Source organism: Marmota monax, unplaced genomic scaffold, assembly GCF_021218885.2.
Source record: "Marmota monax isolate L192 unplaced genomic scaffold, Marmota_monax_Labrador192_F-V1.1 WCK01_AAM20220418_F8-fsc00067, whole genome shotgun sequence".
Lineage (NCBI taxonomy): Eukaryota > Metazoa > Chordata > Mammalia > Rodentia > Sciuridae > Marmota > Marmota monax.
This window is the reverse complement of record NW_026695065.1, coordinates 7,636,057-7,658,854: the sequence shown is the minus strand read 5'-3', so window position 1 is coordinate 7,658,854 and position 22,798 is coordinate 7,636,057. Positions and strand designations below refer to the sequence as shown.

At 35.9% G+C, this 22,798-nt stretch overlaps 1 pseudogene; it reads right to left on the bottom strand.

The window, feature by feature from the left end:
- Positions 1-482: 482 nt before the first annotated feature.
- LOC124081607 (tripartite motif-containing protein 6-like) lies at positions 483-12,481 on the bottom strand (annotated as a pseudogene).
- Between the last annotated feature and the right edge of the window lie 10,317 nt (positions 12,482-22,798).

The following is a 22,798-nucleotide window of genomic DNA, read 5'->3' as shown; positions in this document are numbered from 1 at the left end:
CTTAAAGCCATAGAAATGACAATGGTTTGTATTTAGCACTCAATCCTTTATATAATTACAGTAATTTCTTTGCTCATTATTGCATTTTATAAAAGAAATTACAAGAATGTAAAGTTACAGGCCAATTTCTTTTATAAACATAGATGGAAATAAAACCTAATTAATTATTTGCCTCCAACAATTAATAATAATTTATTTCAGGAATTTGTGGTAGATTTAACAATGGAAATAAATCAATGTACTTGTCCCTGATAACAGTAAAAATGACACACAGTTATCTCAATAATTATAGGAAATCTGTTGAATTCATATTTCATTCAATACAAAAACTTGCAGCCAATTAATAGAAAAACATTTCTTAGATTTGGTCCATGCATCAATGAAAAAAAAATTTCCATCTAATGCCATATATGCTTGATGATAAAATGTTGAAAGCTCCCCCATCCTACTTTAACATCTGTCAAGGATGTTCACCATTATTATCATGTGACTACCCTACTATTGAGTGAATGAATGTTCAACAGAAAAGGAGTGAGAACACAAAAGAGATCAGAAAGGAGACTCAAATGCAGATAAGCCACAGGGTGAATGGTACTACTTAACTGTTGGTAGGGGCCACAGGATGTCAAAAAACTTAGGGGATGTAGGGTCCTTGGGACTATACTGTTGTAAGGATTAAAGTATGGACAAATGGCAGTAGAAAAGTAATATTTAGAGAGAGTGTAGATAGGCAAGTCATGATTCATGACATTATAAAATAAGACAGCGTCATCCTAGTCTAAAAAATCCCAATGTGGCAAGTGGGCACAGTCCTAGAGAGGAGTAGGAAAATGGAAGACTCTACACAGGCTCTCTCTTCACATTTATGCTGCAACCCAATCACCCAGTATCCATTCTGTGGTGGTGTCTGGAATAAGCATTCTGGTTTTTAGCAAACTGTCTTGAAAGAAAAGTTAGGTCCCATGGAATTATTGCACACTCCCCAGTATCCAGGTAGTCTTACTGGTCACATCTACCTCTCAGTAGTATTTTCCTAAGGAGAAGAGCTAAGAGCCAGGACACTACAGTCACAATGTTCTTCCAAACCAGAAGGTCCAGATAGCTTAGTACCCATGAATCCCACCTGTCTCCAATTTTTAGACAGGACAAGATTTAAATTAGCCATATGGGGATTCAGAGTCATGTCTACCCAGTAGCTCTGCATATCTGTCGAATCTCAAAACATCTGCAGGATCTTTTTCAGATCTTGGACTTGAAACATACTTCTCAGCTTGGTCTGGAGAATTTGGGCTTCCTCGGGGTCCAGAACTTACTCCTTTCCATGACATTACTTACAACCTGCAGCAGATCCAATACTGAGCCTCGGCATTAACTCTCCAGATCGAAATTAGCTCTCCCAGTGACTGGCTCTGGTGGATTAGCTCACCTTCAGCTTTCTCTATAATACTCAGATCCTTCCTCCTTCTCCAATTTCATTACTTCCTACTCCTCCTCTTTGTTTAGGATACTTTGCAGCTGATTAAACTCTGTCTCAATCCTGTGTCTCTCAGGCTCCATCTGATTCTTCCAGGATGCCCTCTTCTCTCTGATAATAGCTCTTAGCCTCTCAGTTTCCTGCTGCTCTTTCCTCAACTTCTTCAGAGACTCCTGAAACATTTCCTGATACTCCTGGGTGACCTCCTCCATGAGAAATGTATGGTAACCACAGTGTTCCTGAGAATGTTCACAAAACCAGAAAATTAGTTTCCCAACCTCCTTACAGAAGAGCTGGAGCTTCTCTCCATGGTGTGCACAAAGAATTATCTTCCGCTGCTTTCCTAGGTACAACACCACTTCTGAGTTATGTCATTTTTTACCTGAGAGAAAAAATGTTGCTTTAAGATCTACTTGTGATTCTCACTGCTACTGATCCAGAATTAGGCCCTAAGACTTTCTGGGCCCTATCCAAACTATCCTTGTGAATATTCTCCTTGGCAATAGCCCAAGTCTCTGGTGAGTCTCCCAAGGCAGAGTTATGGTGGTGGCATAGTAGAAAAAGTCCTGTTATTAATTCTCTGGTGGGACCAGACACTGGTAGAAAAGTCTACTTTTGTCATTAATAGATACATATGGATATAGATTAGATAAATAGATAGATACAGGTATAGATATGTATACTAAACTGCTAACAGTGAATGAGATAAAATTGAAAGATTTTATTTTTCTATTATATATATATTTCTGTATTGTTTGAAGTTTTATTTTTTTTTTAATTTTTTATTGTTGGTTGTTCTCCTCACTTTGATTCAAGTGGGTTATGAACTCCCACCTTCACCCCATACACAGATTGCAGAATCACATCAGTTACACATCCATTGATTTACATATTGCCATACTAGTGTCTATTGTGCTCCGCTGCCTTTCCCATCCTCCCCCCTCCCCCCTCCCCACCTCTCCCCTCCCCTCCCCTCCTCTCTCTCTACCCCCTCCACTGTATAACCCTGAGGGTCTCCTTCCACTTCCATGCAATTTCCCTTCTCTCTCCCTTTCCCTCCCACCTCTCATCCCTGTTAAATGTTAATCTTCTTCTCCTGCTCTTCGTCCCTACTCTGATCTTAGTTACTCTCCTTATATCAAAGAAGACATTTGGCATTTGTTTTTTAGGGATTGGCTAGCTTCACTTAGCATAATCTGCTCTAATGCCATCCATTTCCCTGCAAATTCTATGATTTTGTCATTTTTTAATGCAGAGTAATACTCCAGTGTGTATAAATGCCACATTTTTTTAAAATAAGAAGCATTATAAATATCATAATAAAAATGCTCTCATAAAAATAGAAAAATCTACTAGATAATACAAATGATACATTTTATCTCATTTGTTGATAAGGAGAATAAATTAGGCATTCCTTCAGAAGCACTTAATATCTGCAGCAATTATTTATTAATGTCCAGAATGTTTAGTCACTTGGGGGCAGAACTTTAAAACCAAGCAGAGTACAGTGGGAAACAATTATCTACTCCAAAAGATATTTACTAAATATATATCAGCACAGTTCTCTCAGGTCCCCATCCTTAAGTTCTTTATATTTGTGGCTATATTTTTCTTATATGTTGTTTTAGTTAGATTTTTCACTGCTGTGACCAAAATACCCCAAAAGAACAATTTTAGAGAAGGAAATGTTTATCTGGGGGCTCATGGTTTCAGAGGTCTCAGTCCATAGACAGCCGCTCCATTCCTTAGGGCTCAAGGTGAGGCAGAACATCATGGTGGAAGAGTATGGCAGAAGGAACTGGCTCACATGATTAACAGAAAGCAGAGAGAGAGCCTCCACTCTCCAGATAAAAAGTATATACCCCAAGGCATGCCTTCAATGACCCACTTTCTCCAGCCACACCCTATCTGCCTTCAGTTACCACTCAGTTAATACTATCAGGCAATTAATTCACTGATTGGGTTAAGGTTCTCATAACCTAATAATTTCACCTCTAAACCTTCTTGCATTATTTTGCACATGAGCTTTGGGGAGATACCTCATATCTAAGCCATAACACACGTTTTTTATAGTGCTCAGGTGGGGGGCTTCTGCTTATACCCTTGAAAAATGTCTCCTACAGGATTTACCTTCTTTCCATAAACAACTAGAAAGATGTGCAAATATATGATGCAAGTTTTTTCTGACATTGGGCAACAGGTTATGCAGGATTTTGAGCCTTGAGAAGAGTGAGATAAATGAGGAGAGCTTTATAATCTTGATTTCCTGCTGGAGACATCTTCTGGACAGTGAGAACAGGGAGAGGGAATACTCACTGAGTTGAGGAGACAGAGATCAGGATTAAGGGAGCACAGTGCAACTAGAACTTGTGAGGCAGACTATTGGAGAGAAGAGAATTTATAGAGAAATGGCTCCAGAAATCTGCACAGGATTCTCTCTTAGTCTTTGGCTGAAACCAATCTGTTAGATTGATACCCTTTCAGGTTGGTCAAGGAACAACTGTACCAAAAGAACAAGTACCCAGTAGCTGTAAGCTAGTTTCAAGAGTTCACACAGGTCTGGGGATAATTTTAGTTCCAACTGACCAAATGCCTATGGCATTTGGTAGAGATCTCAGAAGATCAGACCTTAGTACTAGGGCTAAAAAAGGCTTAACTACAAGCTCCATAAGCTTTAAGATGAAGTCCTGTGGTTTTTGAAGGAACACTATAAATTCTAGCCATTGACAACATAAAATTCATAATATCTGCCACTCAGTAAAATAATTGTTATATATGAAAAGAAGTAGAAAAATGTGGCCCATCAGCAGAAGGAAAACAGATCCTGAAATGAAACATGATGGAATTTGCCAACATAGACACTGAAAGAGCTACATACATTTCATAGCACTTATAGAAGTAAAAAACAAAATAAACAAAACTAGGAACACAATGAGAAGAGAAATGCAAGATATAAAAAAGACCACATAGAACTTAACAACAGTGAAAATACAATATCTGAATGAAAATTTCCTTATGTGGGATTGATAGCCTTAGACACTGCAGAAGAAAAGATCAGTGACCTTGAAGACATAGCAATAAAAACTTTGCAAACTGAAGCACAGAGCAAGGGAAAAACACTGAAGTTTTTTTTTTTTTTTTTTTTTTTAAAGGAGCCTCAGTAACCACATCAAATAGTCTAACTTCCCAGTAATTGGAGTGCTAGAAAACCCTAGGGAGAAGAAAAAATATTTGATGAAATAGCAGCCAAACATTTTCTAAATGTGATGAAAACTACAAATATACACATCAAGGATGCTCAAAAAACTCAAAGCAGGATAAATGAAGTGGCCATTTGTTTGTGTTATTGTTCCCTGAAAGCTGACATATGAAAGGGCTTTTATTTTGATTCTTTAGTTCTATATTTTATATCTGATTCTTTAGTTCTATATTCTCTCTCTCTCTCTATATATATATATTTAGTTCTATATTTCCTTATTCTGGCTCCCTGATCTAGTATCTTTTCTGATTTCTTAAAACTGATTGCCATATGGACCAAAGGAATGAAAATGTCCATGTTGACAAAGGGAAAGAGATGAAAATTAGCAAAACTCCACTTTGTCTACCCTGGATCTCTCCACTCAGGTAGGAGGTCTCTATAATATCTACCTATCATTATGGTGTTGGACTTGGGTGCCTCAAATAAGTCCTTAGTAATGACTTTCTCTTATTAGGTTTCTTTCATAGGGTGCCTCCTAAGATTGCTACTCTAATTTTATTGAAAAAAAATTTAAAACCTGGGTATTGAACCCAAGGGTGTTTTACCAGTGATACACATCCCCAGCCCCTTCTATTTTTTCTTTTGAGACAGGGTCTCACTAAATTGCTTAGGGTCTTGCTAAATTGCCAAGGCTGGCCTTGAATGGCTTCAAACTCCCATGTTGCTGGGATTACGGCATACACCACTGTGGAATACTTGAATAATAAGAACTGTGAGCTGGACAAGGTGGCACAGACCAGCTACTCTAGGAGGCTAAGACTGGAGAATCTCAAGTTCAAGGCTAGCCTCAGCAATTTAGTGAGATTCTATCTCAAAATTTTAAAGAGGGGCTAGGGATATGGCTCAGTGATGGAGTGCTTGCCTAGCATGCATGAGGACCTGAGTTCAATCCCTAGTACTGAAAATAATTATAATACTAAAATAATAATAATAATGATAATAATAATAATAATAAATTTATGTCTATTCCTTGAGTGTCTATTTTGTGCCTTGTTACATAAGCCAGTCAATGGGTATAGCCTTATGGACTGATTAGACCAATTATCTTCAGATTCTAACATGCATCAGAATCATGTAGAAAGCTGATAAATCAGATTGCTGAACTCCATCCCCAAAGTTTACGATTCATTACATCTGAGATGAGGCTGATGATTTGTATTTCTAACAAGTTCCCAGGTGATGCTGATGTTGCTTATACTCCAACTACAAAGTGACAATTACTGTATTAGACTATATTTGTGAAATTCCAACTATTGTGAAATCCTGCATGTCTCAAGCCTCTATTTCTACCTCTTCCATATGGAGATTCATTTCTCTCCAAATAATAGCTCTTATTTCTAACATGCATTTCATATTCCTTCTATATATCTTAATGAAATTTATCATAGTCTTTCTGTTTTGTAAGTTTTTTATTTGATGTGTTGATCTTGAATACTAGATTGTTTTTGAAGTTAGAAGTCCATTTTGAAGCCATATACATGAGTGGTCAATGCTCAGCAAATGGGTGTTGATAGAAACAGTGAACATGCATCGCAGAGAATCACTGCAAAACTAGTTTTCAAAAGCCAGACCAATTAACAAATTGATATTTTTCCATATATGTACCATGATGTGTGTATTCCTATTTAGAGAAATTGCTTACTACAAAATAACAACTTGGTGATGGAAATGGATACAGAACTGAAAAAAAAAATGTTTCTGCTACTTTATATGCACCAAGTCAAAGAAGTGTTAGATAAAATTTGTGTCCTTGAATTAAGAAGAATAACTTAAACAAGAGTTGTCTAATTATTCTTCACTTTTAGTCCTAATTATTATCAGTGGCACACTATAACTGCTGGGAAAGGTCAAATATTTCCCCAACAACTCCATCTTCTGGAAGTAACAACTCTCTAACAAGGGTAAAGAACACATAATTCTTAAGAGAGAGGTTTTTTGGTGTGAGAAACAAAGTAAAGTTTAAGGTTCAGATGTATTCACATGGAAGGGATGTGGGAAGATGAACCCCTTCCAAGTTGAGAGCCCCCATACTTTTGTTCCTGTAAAGCCAAATAAACACATAAGGTCAGTGTCTAAAGGCACAGGAGGCAGTTTCAGCAACCACTTTAAGATTGTCAGGGCAGATTTTCGCTTTACCTGTTCTCTCACTATCAGAGTGAGGGCAAAGGAAAGGGTTGGGTCAAGGAATAGTATCTAGAAAAATGACTCTAAACTCCCTTTGCTTCCTTAGAGTTGGATAAATAGAGCCATCTTCATTCATACATGATCCAGCTCAATTTAACCTGAGACTATAGAAAGATTTGAGACCATAGCTCTAGCTAGAAGGCAGCGTTCACTTGGCAGTGTCTCCTCTGTGCTATATATTCTCCTCAGAAACCTGTTACAGGACAAGCAGCATGAAGAGATTTGTAATGTTTTGAACAACCAACAATAAAAAATTAAAAAAAAATTAAAAAAAATAAACTAAAAAAAAAAAAGATCCAAAAATTTGGGATCCCAGCCACCTCACTTCCCATGTGCTGTAACTAACATATGTGTCCTGTGATACATTCAATTATATATAGGGATGAAGTCTGTTTCATGCAAAGTATCTGATTATAAACAATTCAATAGATAAATTATAAACAATTCAATAGATAAATAGAAAATGAAATAATATCATGTTTTTAATTGAACATGCAAAATGTTGTGAGGAATTTCATGGTCATGCTATTTCTGTTCCAAAATCTGAGTTTTGCAACAGATATTATAAATATCACAGTAACGAGCTGGATCGTTTTTCCTGGTATATTGTTTTCTCTATTATTGTATTTTCCTGGAAGATATAGCTCTTCTTCTCTTTCTCCATCTTTTACATTTATTTTTCACATAGCTCCTCTCAAAAGTCTCCTCTTCATTTCTGCAAAGTTCTCTACCAGTCAACATTTTGGTATTACGAAGAGTTACTTTATTATTAGTGCCAGTTTATCAATAAAACCATTTTCATGAGCAAGTCTAAATGATCCTGTATTATTGTAAAAGAGCACAGTTGGAATAAATTATAATTATATTTTTTTATGCTGAAATGAAAGGTCATTTCCTCAGGTCTTTACTCACACTGAACTATTAAATGTGTATTCTAATAAGCTACATTCAACTTTTTTAATACACCATCTTTATTGGTTTCTTTCTATCCTCCATTTCATTTACTGATCTGCATTTCTGTTTATGCCAGCATCCTCTAATAATGCCATGACTTGCTCAGCAAAATCCTACCACTTTTGGCGACTGACCAAGCTTACACAATGTGCTCTCACATAAAAGCTTCCTCATTTCGAACTGCTATGTGAACTATTTTGGTAGGGATTTTATAATGCTGCTTTGTAATTAAATGAATGAAAATTAAGGATCCAATTTCAAATTAGCTTGTACAAAGTCATTATCTGTCATTCTGACCAGAAAAGCAGTAGGCTCTATATCATTTGAATAATATGCTAGTGGGAAAGGCATGTCACTTATCCTAAGTCTTAATATCATATTCATATTTGAACATTGTCTAATTATATTTAATAAAATGTAGGGATATATAAAAAGCACAAATCACTTATGAAGATTCATTTCTTAAATTAAGATAGCATCTACAGGCTTCCATGTAATTTACTAAATAAAAATACTACTCTAATTTAACTTAAAGCATTTGGAATGAGCTCATCATCATGTATATTTGAGGGAAACATATTTCTGAAGATTTAAAAATGTTTAGTGATGAACTTGGAGTTTTTTAAATTGCAAAAATTCAAGTGTGCTTGTTTTATGATTTTTTTCTAATAAAAATACCAAAAGCAATTAATCTCTCATGGATATAAAAATAAAAATGAATCATTTTCCTAAAGCAGAGTACTCTGATGTGATATGAGACCCAAAACACATTCCCTGATAAGCTCGATGAAATCATATAGTACCTTCTTTTGAATAGGGTTTATTAAGCATAAATTAAAAGTAGCTGAGTGACAATCACTGTTAGACATTTTCCCAAATGTTGATTTTGAAAACCCATGAATATATACAATAAATATTGAATAGTGTTTAGTTTTTCACTAACAAAATAGCAGGGCCTGCATTAGCACTGGATCATAAATTCAGAAGTGGATCCTTTTGCCATTGGCACATGCAAGCATGCACACACACATACACACACACACAGAACTCTTGACAACTGCAAGGGATTCACTAGTGATCAGTCGCTGGTATCAGAAGTAGCAGATAGTTAAGGGAGTACTAGTAAATCCTCTCTCCCACAACACTGCCTTCTGGCAATTGGAATTTTATCCCATAAGAATGAAAAATAAGCAAATACATCAAACTCTAATGAGTAAAATTAATACTTGGAGTGGCTCTGTCTCTCTGTCATCTGGTCCTGCTGATCATGTCTATAAATGGGTAGTATGTCTATCTACACTTTAAATCTAGGAAGTTGTGTGATTCTATGGACTTGGACATGCTCACTTCTGCTTTAAAGCAGGTTTTTTGGGAGCTATTTAACAATGACCATGATTAGAGTATTGTAATTTGGATATATCATTGTATTCCAAACACAGAAAACTTCTTAATCAGCTTGTAATACAAATACATGTGGAATCTTTCTCTTAACTACCCAAATTTAGAACTCAAGTCAATCTATTTTCTTTAAAAAATTACAATTTTTATGTTAGAAAATAGTAGAAAAGAACACAACTAAGCAATTATAGAATCCATCAAAGTCAACACATTTCTATTATAGAATCTGTAGGCTTAAATATGGGTCTCCCTGTTAGATAAGTTTTAAAGTCCTTACTAAGCCTCTTTTCCCATACTATGCAATATGATTAAATCATTCAGAGAAAGTTTCTCTCTCTGGTGGTTTGACTTCTTCCCTCAAAACAGATGGAAAAGACTTTTAAAAAATTATTAATTTCTACATTTGCTGTACTTCAGGTCAATTTGATAAATTCACATTTGTGAATAAAGTAAAACAAGAAAATATGGATGTAGTGTATATCCTTCTCATTTTAATACATAACTTTGTTGACTTAAAATCCAACTTTCATGTGTAAAAAGAGTACATATTGAATTTGATATGATTACAGGGAAAATGCTGACATTTTGTGGGTTTATTTTTTTAAAAATGAACATGTTATTTAGGAAATAACTTCTTCCTGTGTTATATAAATGCTAATATGACTCCAACACTAATTTAAAATTAGAGTGAAAAGTCTATTATAATGAATTCATCCTACATTTCATAACTTGACAAATTTTCCTAAAACATGGCTTCTATTTTGTCACCCCTTTAGGAAATGGACATATACTTGGTTTACTACCACATTAAATCTAAACTTCCCTTCCAGGTTTCTGAGGCTTTTCAAAATCAGACCTTTCTGTCTCTAACATTATCTCCAACTTATTTTGAAATGCACTTTTTCTGTCAGATGTCAGGCAAAGGTTTTAAGATAAAGAAGGAAAGAATTGTAAAGTCTTGAGAAAACTGTCCTGACTGAGAAGAAGTAGACGAATAGTTTCCACTCTCAGACATATGACAGAGCTGTCTGATTTCCAATAGCTGATGCCTGTTTTCCAGACTTTGGCTATTACTCATTAGACTTATGGATTTTCTTTATGACTTCTTTCCTTACTAACCTTACCTTTACTAACGTCTATGACATGGACTCCTACTAGGAATATGTCTCTCATTCAAGACTTTCAATTGCTGACCATGAATGCGTTCTGGTTTCCTAGCCCCTCCCACTGTTGCAGCTCAACCAAACAATTTGGATTTCTTATAGTCCTACTTCATACACAATGTACATTCTTACCTAAAAATATTGCAAGTTTTTGCTTGTACTAATCCTAATCCTGGAATAACCTCAATTAGTTCCAGTTCCTAGCTAGTCCTCAAAAACCAGTTCAATTTCTACCACCAGCATTAAATCTTCTGTAGCTGCTCCAGCTCACTGTGTTTCTCCTTGCCCCCACCCAGATTCCTTTGACACATATAGTTTGTATCTCAACCATTCATTTCTTCTTTCAACAAGATTTTTTTAGGGTTTTCTATATGCTGGACACTCTTACAACAGTGTAAGTCTGTGCCTTAGAATTTACAGTTTAATGGAGAAGACAGACAAATGATATGATTTAATAAGAGTTATTATAGAGAGAAATGAGAGTGAAATGATGTATCAAGGGTTGAAGTTGGAAGAGGAGTGAAGGGAAGATAAAAGAAGAATGATGTTAGATAGAAAAGTATATAGAGAAATTATACTCCATGTATGTATAATATGTCAAAATACGCTGCTACTTCCATGTATATCTAAATAGAACAACAACAAAAATTATGGAGACGTCAAGGTACTAGACGTCTGCAAGGTCACAGATTCAACCAAGTGGAAATAATGGTAACAATCCTTTTCTCTTTTCTCTCACTTTGCCTGTTTCAACAGCATCATGCCCCAGTAAGAAAGATCCAGTGAGAATCAGGGAGTTTTAGCAAGATGTTGAGAAAAGTACCATGAGGAAAGAATAGTCTTTTCAAGAATAGGTGGTGGGACAAGTAGGTACCTACATGGAAAAGAATGAAGTTGGACCTCCACTTCACATTAAATATAAAAATCAGCTCAAAATATACAAAAGATCATTGTGAGAATGAAAACTGTAAAAATTCTTAGAAGAAAGATATGCATAAATATTCCCTGACCTTGGATTAGCAATGGTGTCTAGGCTAAGCTACTAAAAAACACAAGCAACAAAAGAAAAAATATGTGTCTTGGACATCATTCAAATACTACATATATATTTCAAAGGACACCATTAACAAAGTGAAGACAACCCACAGAATGGAGAAAGTTTTTACAAATCACATATTTGAAAAACACATGCTGATAAAACTGTGAGAACCTGGTACCATGGAACTACTCTGGGCATCCTGGATCCAGGCTGATAGGAGCAGGTGGTTACTGGCCTTTGGCAGGGCCTTTACCTGGTGGGTTCCCTAGGAAAAGCTGTTTGGAGAAACTTTTCAGCTTGGGGACGGGACATTGTTTATCTAGTAGTCCACATGAGGACTGTAGTTTCATAGGATGATTGGTATTTCTTCTGTTGGGCATTTATCCAGGTGGTTTAGTTTCCAGTCAGCTCTCTTTAGCTTGAACACCTTGATCTGGCAGCTCATTGAGTGCACGTGTTCCCGTGTACTCTCTGTTCTTCTACTACCTACAACTGTTGATCTATACTTGAAGGGCACACCCTTCTAGTCCCGTGCTTCCCCCTCATGAATTCTCTATTGATACAATGCACCTGATTGAATGCAAACTCTCCCTGCAGGAACCCACATAAGCTAGACTGCTTTCAGCTGCGTGGTGTTGGCCCTGGGACCCAAGGTACCACAGAGAGTAGAACATCAATGTTGGAGGTGTATTCCTGGGCCTGATGCCCCACCAGCCCTCTGGTTCCTGGCACTCAGTGTATTGCAGCTGCCAGTTGAGGAAAATCTGGAAGAGAATGCTCTTGCTGTATTTTGTGTTCACATCTTGAAAGTCTTCCATTTCTGGTTCTCCAGTAGTCGGATTTCCTAAGACTGACCTTGGGTTGAGGTAGGTAAGGATCTCTTCATGCAATTTTATAGCTGGGGACTTAGCAGCACACATGGACTGCAAAGGCGTCAGGCAGACCTCCTTCTCAGGGACAGCACAGGCGGGGGGACTGGGGAGGCACTTCTCCTGCTTGAAAATGGGCATCACACACTGAGAGCTGCCATAACAGCTCAAGTGTAAAACCAATAGCTTTTTTATGACATAAAAGAAAAGAAAATCTCATATAAGCCAATATTTTTCAGGTTTCTACTAGGAAGAGCAGAATGTAATTTCTAATTCATATTTTCCTAATGTTACACTTGCCCTATTTTCAGGGATCTTATCTATTATTATCTCTGGTTCTTATTGAGAGTACCTGTCCTTCTATCTGCATTACTTTCTGTGACTGTTTGAATTTGTTATTTCCTCATGAATCAGTCTTGTCTCCTGATCCTTGCTTATCTCCAGTTTGATACATCTTACCTTCAGCAGAAACTTATCACATTTGATATAGGTTAGAGTTGAGTATAAGACAATTAATCTAACATGCTTCCCAACTAATGTAAATTTAGCAACTTGATTCTCTCAGCATGTTTTCTGTGTCCACTTTTCTCAATACTAACTTCAGATGGCCTTGCCGGCTCCATTTTCAGGTGAAAGTGAAAAAAACTACTAGTATATAGATTATATGACGGACAACACCCTGTGAAATCCATCATTCAAGGAATAGGAAATTGGATAGTGTGCCCTATGATTTATAGGTGGGAAGACACCACTTATCATCTTTAGGAAGATCTGTTATACCTATTGGCTGTGCTCATACTGTGTAGTATATTGTTTTCCAGGTAGGGTAAATCTCACATCCCTATTAGAGTCATTTATTTCCTTTGTATACCCATGGAAGTAGGAAAACAATAAAAGATGCTCACAAGGAAACTCATGGCCCCGTAACATTTGTTCTCAGTCTTGGAGGTTGAGAGAGAAAATGTGACCTCATGGTGCACAGTATGGTCTGGTTGTTTGACGAATGTTCCTTTAGGAAAGCAGAGAGGAAGGGGAAAGAAATAGAAACATCGGAAAGTCACATCTGCTGATAGCTCTATGGCTTTTGATTTGCCCATTATCACCTTGAGAAAATCAGCTAAAGATGTTTAGCTGTGCATATTCATTAATTCAAATAAGAAAAAGAAAAGTAGCAATACCTACTGAAAAGTCAGATGAAAAATATTGAATATGATTTTCTAAGGTAGATATATTTCCTGCAGGGTACTAATGTTCCTGTTCCTGGAAGATCTTGCATTTTTGGCCTTTCTATGTTCTAATTCTTAAATTGAGTTGACTAAAATGAACCCATCTATGCAATGGGGTCCCTATGTTCAAAATCTGAATAATAATTAAATATTTTGACTTGAGTGTTCTGTTTCCTTGTCAGTATTCTTTTATGCTAGCATGACTATTAGTTCCACAAATGTCTTAAGTTAGAGGTATTCAAATCTGATAGAAAACTAGAATATTTTATTTGGAGGCAATTTGTAGTTGTGCTTATAAGAGAAAGTAAAGTCCTGAACATAATAACACAAACTCTTTATATGCCCTCAAAATATTTGAAACATTAGCTTGATTCTCTTTAATCATCAAATTGTTTTGCTCTTTAAAGAACTGACAATAAATATTCAAACTGATTATTATATTATTTAGTCTTCACACAATTCCCAACCATTTCTCTGAGATTTGTTGGGAAATACACCCTTAGTTTGTTGAGATGCTCTGAATTCCATATACCTCTTCTGCACACTTTTGACCAATAAAAAGTACAAGCTTAATAAATATCAGTTGAATGAATGGCTGAATAGTTAGTATGTGTTGTGGACCAGCACAAAGTATAGAAGGACAGAAAATGGTTCAAACACAATCTGAATGATGTTCAGAAAGAATTCCATGACAAGTGATTTCTGAATCTAATCTAGAGTAAAGTATTGGAGATGGGGTATTACATATGGTCTGATGGTTAAGAACCATAAGAGGGCCATATTCCTAACTTAAAATACAACTAGTGGACTAGATTTTTGTTCTGATCCATTCATGAGTTGGATTTCTTAAAAGTTATTAGTCTATGGATACTGCAGTGGATTTCTGGATCTTGTGGAGGGAATCATAACACAGCTGGTGTGGTTCTTAACTAGCTCCCTTTCTTTTTTTTCATGGGCTTCAGTTGCTGAGACCCTTAGTTGGTTTCTTCTAAGCTTGTCCATATCATAATATTTACCACTTTTCATTGACCTCATGCTCTATAAATCTTATAATTAATATGGTGTTATATAGGAAGTTCAAAATCTGTATGTATTATTATATGATGAACTATTTCACTATGACACATGGGAAAAAGAAGATAGAATTACTTTCTAGGAAAATTCATTTGCTTTCCCATATCAGGGATCCTAATGCCTGAATAATAGTATCAACAGCAATAAGAATGACAGCAACATCAGTCTGCATGTGTATAATACTACTTATTTTCAGGGCCCTTGTATATATTATCTCATTTGAAACTGGCAATGGGCAAGGTGATAATTATTACCATTTTGCTGGTGAAAAAAACAGAAGAATATGGATTGTGGCTTTCCCAATTTCACAAAACATTAAACTTTGGCCTTATCCCAACTTATAGTAGGAATTGGGGGGGGAGGGAATCACAAGTGGCAACTCTCTTCTAAAGGAAAAAAGCTGCATATTATGTTAATACTGTATAAAGGGGGTGGGAGGGGACAGAGGGCACAGAGAACTTATATCAGAACACAAAGTGGTTTTTCTTGCTTATTATTGTCTGCTATGATAAAACAAGTTGGATAGATCCCATTTCATTTAAAATAGTGTAAATGAAAATGGATTGAATTCATGTAGTCAGGTAAACGTGAACTGGAGAAAATGTAATAAATCCTGTTCAATTAGAGGATTATTTTAATATATGACAAAATATTTGAATGGCGCTAAAACAAATAGGGAATATAAAAGAAACTCATTAAGAAATTAAAATAAAATTCCATTCTAAGAGGTCATTGCCTATCATATTAGGCAACAGAGAAAACAGAATGAAAACATTTAATTTTGGTTGTCAGATTAAGATTAAATAAGATATAAAGTAATAGAATAGATTTCTTTGTGAATTAAAATATTAAAATTTAATCTTTACTTTTAAATATTGTATCTCAAAAATTAAACTCTACCCATAAACTAATCAATATATGGCCCATCTTCATTAAAGAGTAGATTTATAAATGTTGAATAATATTGAACACTTTATTATTCAATATAAGTGTCACAAACTGAAACTTTTCACTTGGAAAATGAGCTAAATTCATTTACATTCCAAGTATCACGTTGCCAGTATTAAAATTGCAGGATCAAGTTAAAATTTTGTTATTAGTATTAAAATTAATCATAGCCTAATTAATTATTTAAAAGAATTATAATATCATCAGGGGTAATTAGGAAGGTAGGAAAATCAATTATATAGGGCCCATGTAAACTTTTAAAATAAAAAGAGCAGTTGGTACATATCCAGTACAAATGCGCCTGGTACTTATCCAAGACAAAGGCACCAGGGTAGGTCTGCCAAGATTTATGTGAAATAAAATTACATGGCTTCTAGTTGTATTGTGGTAATGTTGAAATAACAAAGAGAATTTAGTATTTTGGAGTAAGGTCAAAAATATTTAAAAGCATATAACATTTTATGTGGGTACACTTTATGAAGTACAAAATGAAACAATCAGACTGAACAGCTGAATAGCCCCTGTTCCCACATCCTATCACCAGCAAAAAGTCCTCTTATATTGATATACTTTGTATTTGAGTGAAAATATTGTAACAAAGATACAATAATTGTATATATAAGGGATTATACAGCCTCTGAATTGAATGGGAACTTGCATATCATCCCTTCATATAACCCTTAGACAGAGCAAGAACCCTTGTGGGACTTTCCCAAGGCTACAAAGCAGAGCTTGGATTAGGATCTAGATTTTCCCCTCCTGATTCAAAACTCATTCTTCTGTAACATAGTACTTTACAGCTGAGACTAAGATGTGACTTTCCAAAGCACTTAAGGTTTTTAGAAGTCAAGTAAAGCATAAAGATGATAATTTCCAGAATATCAAACACATAAATGCTCCACTTACACTGAAGGGCAATGAAGCATAGTTATGAAAAAAAATCTATTCTTCATAAGGCCATCACATCCATTTACCTTTATTCCCCCAAACTCAACAAAGGAAACTTTTTCCATATTTTGATCTGGATGATCTTATGGAAAACAGGACACAGGTTCAATGAAACCATTTTGATTTCAGTCAATGAAATTCTTTGCCAACTCTAAAAAAGTAATCACTTTAACTATTTTAAAGATCAATATTTGGATCAATTCACCTGCATCCAAATCCATTGTGAAGATCCTTGAAACAATTGAAAAAACTACATTCATTTTAGTGGAAATATATAATCATGGTTGAGTCTTAATCTTGTCTTACATCCAGAAAGTCCTTGAAATTCCACTGAAGTTCATCTATCCCCAAAGTCATAATCTTATTTTCATTCCTCTGGAATTGCATTTCAATTTCTTAGATGTGTTCCTATATACTTCCTTTTAAAAATTTGCTAAAGTTTTATCCTAGACTGAAGACCATCCCACCTGTCCACCTCCTTCCCTCAACATATAAGAAGTCTTTGAGACTAGAAAAAATGTCACTTAAGATACAGATGCTGGGCTGGGATTGTGGCTCAGTGGTAGAGTGCTTGCCTGGCACGTGCGAGGCCCTGAGTTCTATCCTCAGCACCACATAAAAATAAACAAAGAAAGAAAAAAAAAAGATACAGATGCTTGGTAGATAGATAGTCTCTCAATTTAAGTGACTCTACCACATGGCAGGGCTGCAAATTCAGGTTGTTTTCAGGATAGGCAAAATATCCTAAAGTTTTCATTCAGTAAATGCCAAGTGTTTTCCTCTGTGCAATTGTAAGAACATGATACAAGGGTTAGGCTGTGCCCAGAGGCCCTAAAAATAATCACTCAGAAGTTGCAGTTACAGGTTGACTCATGCCCCCCAATAATCCTGTGTTGAAGAACAGGCCCATAGTACTTCAGAATGTGACCTTATTTAGAAGAGGGGTTTGAAATTGGGATTAGTTAAGATGAGGTCATTATAGTGGGCCCTATGCCAAAGTCACTGGTATACTTATAAAAAGGGGAAATTAGGACATTTGGACACAGAAATAGACACACAGAAGGGGAAGACAATGTGAAGAGATGTAGGGAATAGACAGACATTGCCAAGCCAAGAGGACAGACCTGGAAGAGACCCTTCTCTCAACAGCCCCCAGGAAGACCCAACCCCCTGGCACTTCAGTTTTAATTCCTAACCTCAAGAACTGTGAGGCAATACATTTCTGTTAAATCACTCAGATTGTGGTACTAGGTTTCAGCAGCCTTTTGGAACTATTTATAATTACCTGTCTGAAGTTTCAGACAAAAGCAAATATTTTAAAAAGATACTTTATATTAGTTCTTCAAAAGTCATAAAAGCCTTTAGTGTATATGAAGGCTTTTAATGTATGTGGTAGATTTTTAAAAATTAACTAAGAGGGATCTTTAAGTGAACTTGGAAATTCAGTTCAACAGAATCTCAGTTTCTTAACTAATCTGGTTTTATAGCTCAAAATATATTTGAAGTCTCCCTAAAAGTCATATACTTGGGATTGAGAAGTAAACAAAAATTAGCTGTAATGTCTGCTCTCATGAAGTATACAGGCATGTAGAATAAAGTGTGTGTATATTTGTGTTTTTTAAAAATTGAACAGGTGAAGGCATGGAAAGGAATAGAAAGGAAGCAAACATTTGATTTTTTATATGCATGCAAATACTGGACTAGAGATAAACTCATTTAATTTTCACAATAGTTTTGCGAGATACTTATTATTATGTCCATTTAGAGATAAGGAAACTGAAGAACAGAGAAAATAAGACTGAGAAGTTCAAATTAGTTTATTAGTTTATGTTAGTTTCAAACTCACATGTGTCTAACTCCAAATCCTGTTTGTGCTACTAACCCCCTCTTCAGAGAGAAAAGGAGAAGAAAAGGAGAATCTCTGCATCCAAATAATTCATATAATGTTACATATTATGAATTTGAGATTGAGCTATCAGTATATGTACATCTGAGGCAAATGTTAGGCAAAGTTCTATACTTAGAAATTTGATTCAGCCTAAAGATACCAATTAATATCTGAGCACTCTTTAAAAAAAAAACTCACCCACTAAAATCATTGTTATTTCTTAGTATTACATTTTTAGCAATGAGACACACTATGGTATCACTCATTCAGGCTTTTTGTGCAGATCATATAGCAATAACTCAGATATTGATCATGTATATCTCTTCTCCTTCAAGTGTGAATAAAAGGTACTTTCTAAGGTTGGTGTTGGTTAGTTAACAGAATAGCTTCAGAAATTGGATTTCTCTACACCTGGAGATTGGCTCTGTGGCCCAGAGAAAAACTCATATTGACTAAGTTCACAAGAAACAATTCAGATTGCCAAATATCAAAACAAAACAAAAATCCTGATTTATAACACAACAACACACTGCATTTCTCACAGTGGATGTGATGCACATGTTAATATGAGCAAAGTGTTCTATTCCCTTGGGAAGCCACACCAAACAGAAAGGTGGCTTAAGGAGAAAGGCAACAGTTAGTAGGGTGAAATTAATGTGTAATGATTACTGGCACTGAAGGACCAATGTGTCCATTTCTGGAATAGATCTATACCTGTCAAAGGGACTAAAGTGCCCTATGGCCCTGATTGTCTATCCTTTGGACAGTGCTAGGATGTCTTGCCGAGGCCTTTGTTCTCCTTTTCTTAAATGTTCCTGTCTGACTTACCCACTTTCTCAGAGACTGGCTTTGTGTTTAGATGTGCTAATATATTTGGTTAATCTTGCTCTAGCCTGGGAGACATTCTATTTTTTTAAAGGGTCTTTGCCTGTCTATGACCTGGTCCATTAGATCTTGATTTTATAGTTTAACTCTTAGAGGGTAAAATAATTTCCAATTTATAAGATGGTATCTCAGTATTGCCTATATACACTTCCTTTTTTTGGTCTATGTACCTTTTACAAAATCTTGCAAAATCTTACTTCCTTGTTTTCAGACAGATGTCCTTTCTTTTATAGTTTTTGCCTTATGTGTTTTTGTGAAAACTTTCTAGCTATTTTTAGAGTAGACTATGTCACTTTAATAGAAATGTTAAAGTCCTTTACTGCTAGTAGCTTTACCATATTTTTCTAATGAGAATTCTTATTTATGTGAGAGAGAAAGAAAAACAGTTTCATATGGGAACTGACTTCAAGTTTGGAGTAAAATATGTTAGTAAGAGTGAAAATAAATATTAGTTATGAGATGTTAAAAATTTTCCCCCTTTTGTCATATGTATATAAATAATATATTTCAATGTCTATATAACTATATTTGTATATTTAAATCCAATATTGCAAGTACTTTTTTGCTTTGTTTTGTGAAATAGTTGGATTCCTGGAAAGTTCGTGATAAAATGTAGTGCAAAGCAATGGAATCAGCAATCCTGAGTTCTTTTTTTTTTCAGAGTAGAAATTAGAAGTTTATTAAAGGACAGCAGAAAAGACTTCTCCCAGAGGAAGAAGGGGACCCAAGAGGTGGAATCCGTGGAAGTGCGGTTGTCTCTCCATTTTATAGTTTCTTTCAGTGATGGAATGTAGGTGGGAAGGCCCCAGGGGTGGGACACAGGTGGGCCAAAGAAGTAGTCTGAGCACGAAGGACTTCATTAACACTTCTTTGGGATGGACTTTGGCCTAGGGCCTTTTCAGGACTTCATTAACATTCCATGAATTGTCCTGCGTTTCCTGGAATCATTCTCAGCATGGCCTCTATTTTAGATTTCACTTGGTATTAGACCCGATTTACCTAACTTTAAATCTGGCTTCATCCCCCCTCTAATTTGGGAACTCCTTACTGCTGTAAGGAAGGGGGGCAAAGATGATCTTTCTGGCTTCTTCAGGCTGAAAAGGGACGGTGTGGGGCAAGCAGTTTGGAGTCCCCCTTTAAAAATCGGGTCTATGGAGTGGTCCATGATAAAAGTCCGATTGAGAAGTAATAGGCTGGATGGCCATTTGAGTGATGGGTGGTCTATAAGAGAAACAAGAATTCATTAGTACTGGAACCATATTGATGCAGCAATAAATGCCATAGCACAGGAATATGCCAATGAGTATGATGGCAAAGACAAAGACTAACAATGTTTTCCACCAGGAAGTAACAGAGAACTAGGAGCTAAGATATTGTTTCCATGACAAAGTTGCTGAGGACATGGCTTCATCTGAGCATGTAAATCTTTAAGGATATTTGTCACATTGCCAGAAATGTCAGGGTTGTAAACACAACATTTAACTTTTAGGGTTACAGATGTCCTTTTCCTTAAGATACAGTTTAATAATTTAATGTTATCTGATCTTGCAAAATCCTTTTACTAGTATGACCTCTGTGTCTAATAGAGAAATCTTTAATTCTGTTACTTAGGGCTGGATAACCATACTAGCAAACATTAAGCCTACCTGTGTTGGTTAGAAATAAAGGCCTTAAACTAAAAACTACTCTGGCAGTTCCTTTTGATAGTTATCAGGCAATCCTGAGTTCTTAATGGTCTTCCTATTCTAGTTTGTTGTGTGACCTCTGGCTAATACTTGAACACTTAGTGCCCTTGCCTTTATACCTATAAAATGAGTGTAATTCTGGGATATGGGCAACAGCTGGGCAAAGGTCTTTAGGTTTGGCTGGGATCCAAGGTCTGACTAGGGGAAGGGACAGAGGTGCTAGGATTACCAGGGAGTTCTTAAAAAGGGGATAATACTTGACTTATTGAACTTACAGAGCACTTGTGAGGAGGGTCACATGAAACTTGATAAGAGGAAATACATTAAAAATAATTGAAACCTTTTAGGAAGGAAATGATAAGATAATGACCTTCCTCTTGACACTGTACATGTTGCCAGTCAAAAATGCTAGACCAACAGGAACTGTAGCCTTATTTGGAATTTTATTTTTCCTTTGAAAACATTTCCAGATTTTCTTTATTCCTGTATACTCATTCCTTTAAGTTATAACTTTTGTACAGATAACCCTCATATCTATCCCCACTACAACTTTTATTTTGAGCTGCAGAATGGAATTCCTAGCTCTCAGCTAAAGAACTCCACTTGGATGCTTATATATTGCCACACTCTCAGCACTGTTAAAGAGGTCATCATCTTCTGTATCAAACTTTCTTTTTTTAAATGTTTCCCTTAGTTGTTGATAGATCTTTATTTTATTTCTTTGTATTCGGTGCTGAGATTGAACCCAGGGCCTCACACATGCAAGACTAGTGTCCTACCGCTGAGCCACAGTCCCAGCCCCTGTATCAAACTTTCAACTACAGTTTCTTTTGTTAATGTCTCAGACATGTAACCTTAGAGTTAGCTTGGAGTTTTCCCCCAGATTCTCTATGGTCTAATACTATAATATCTCTTGCTCTTTTGATTCCATCTCCTCCTGTCTAGTTCCAATTGCTAACATCTTCCTTTGGTCCCTCATAGCATATTATCCATATTATAATAAGTCTCCTTCCTGTTCATCCTCTTTTACCTGTTTCTAGTCTGTATTCCACAACCCTGGCCAGTAATCTAAAGCATATGTCTTTTCATAGCTCTCCTCCAGTTAATACAATTTGCTGGGTTCCTGTAACTTCCTGGACAGAATATTGTACAAGGAAGTTTTTCATCGTGTGACTCCATCCAGCCCCATATTTTACTACTTTATCACAAATACACTTTGGCATATTTAGCACAAGTAGTACTAAACTATTTGTGGTTCCTCTAATCTGCCATGCTGGCCCTTACTTACACATGTAGCTTCCTCTTTTTGGAATACCCTTCCTGCCTTTTTACTTATTCATTTTCTTAGTCTTGTTAACTTCTATCTGGCCTTTAAGACTCAGTTTATGTATCATCTCATCCAGGAAATCTTCCTTAATATCTCCCTTTGTCTATAACTCATTCTATTCCAATAGTTGTTTTATTTTTCTGTATCCTCCATTAGACTACAAGCTCCCTAAAAACAAGCATTTCATCTCTTTCATCTTTGTATTACCAAAGAGAGCATTTTTCACAGGTAAATGCATGTTTGTTAAATGAATAAATTAATGTAAACCTGATTATTAAGATTCTGACCAGGATACCATGGGGCAGAAATTGGGACATATGTAATCAAGAGACTGACGTTTGTTTAGGGAAGCAAAGTGGTTCATTAGAATCAAGGTATCAGGGAAGCCAAGGCAGGGAGAAATACAATCTGTAATGATTAAGGCCCATTAGTTTCTGTTAATCTATTGGGAACATAGAACAAAAGCCAAAATCAGAA